This window comes from Octopus bimaculoides, chromosome 7 (assembly GCF_001194135.2).
Source record: "Octopus bimaculoides isolate UCB-OBI-ISO-001 chromosome 7, ASM119413v2, whole genome shotgun sequence".
Taxonomy (NCBI): Eukaryota; Metazoa; Mollusca; class Cephalopoda; order Octopoda; family Octopodidae; genus Octopus; species Octopus bimaculoides.
Genome location: NC_068987.1, coordinates 89,788,579 through 89,789,971, shown reverse-complemented (window position 1 = coordinate 89,789,971; position 1,393 = coordinate 89,788,579).

The following is a 1,393-nucleotide window of genomic DNA, read 5'->3' as shown; positions in this document are numbered from 1 at the left end:
TATATATATATATATATGCATGTATGTATATATATATATGCATGTATGTATATATATATATATATATAAAATCTTCAACCTATGCCAAGGGCGACGAAAGTGAAAAGCCTATAGAAACATCTATGGGTATCGAACCACATATCTATCGTTCAGTACGATCAAGTTCCTTATTACACCAGATCACTTCTTAATTACATAATCCATCAAATTAGAATAACTTGCTGAATAAGTTTTCATTGTTTAGCTTGACTGATCAAACCCGTGGATCGTAAGAATTTTAACCAATCAGTAAACAAATCCGTCCAATGTTGTTTAACATAGTTCAGTACCACACTAAAATTCTTCTATGCTTCACTGACACAACCACAGAAAGGAAATGTTAAATTCCTACGATGTAATTGTAAGTCTATATTGTAAAATATTATAGAGGACTGAAGAATGTTATCTTATTCAATAAGATATTTCTAAGTATTAACTTGTATTCTAAAGCACTTTGGTGTAATCGGTAACGCGGTCGTTCAAACATAAAGGATTTGTAGCTCGACTTCAGAAGGTATTTTGTGCAGACAGACAGAGACAGAGGGAGTGGGAGCGAAAGAGAGAGAATGAAATGGCTGAGAAGGAGTCTGTAAATGGGCAAACAGACTCAGTGAGTGATACTAGAAGCAGTAAAATGAAAGTGAGTGGAAGGATGACAAACTTATCTGTCATGTTTGATTGGAATAGCTCACAGGTAAAGAATGAGAGAGGCAGAATTAAAATGCGCGTTAGTCGGAGTAAGACTTGCAGCAATGGTTGAAGTAGCAGATATTGGCAGAAAATACAATATATCATTTAAAATATATTTTCAAGCCCCACTCTTTCTCTCCCTCTCTCTCTCTCTCTCTCTCTCTCTCTCTCTCACTCTATATATATATATATATATATATATATATATATATATATACTCACGCACGCACACACACACACACTCACACATACATATATATATATATATATATACACTCATGCACACATCTATATACCGGTATACACACATACAACACATATGTATATGTTGTGTGGGGGGATGGGGGTAAGCTGAAAATTTAACCTATGACAAAGAAATGATTATGCATCAATTATGAACAGAAGGCTTTGCTTGTATTATTTAATTTTAGGATTCTTTCATTACTGCGTTAGAACAAAAATTTTGTTCTTAAACTGATTTCCCTAGTTATACTTATTTTCTGCGTAGCTTCATATTTCTTTCTGTTTTTATTTAGTTCCTTCTGTGCTACGTAGAGTTACCAGTGAGAAAGATTAGAGTAGATAGGTATACCCTATTATAAGAGAATAACTGACTTTGTTGATAAGAAATTGTCAACAATTTAAAATAAAGAGAAGAAATAGC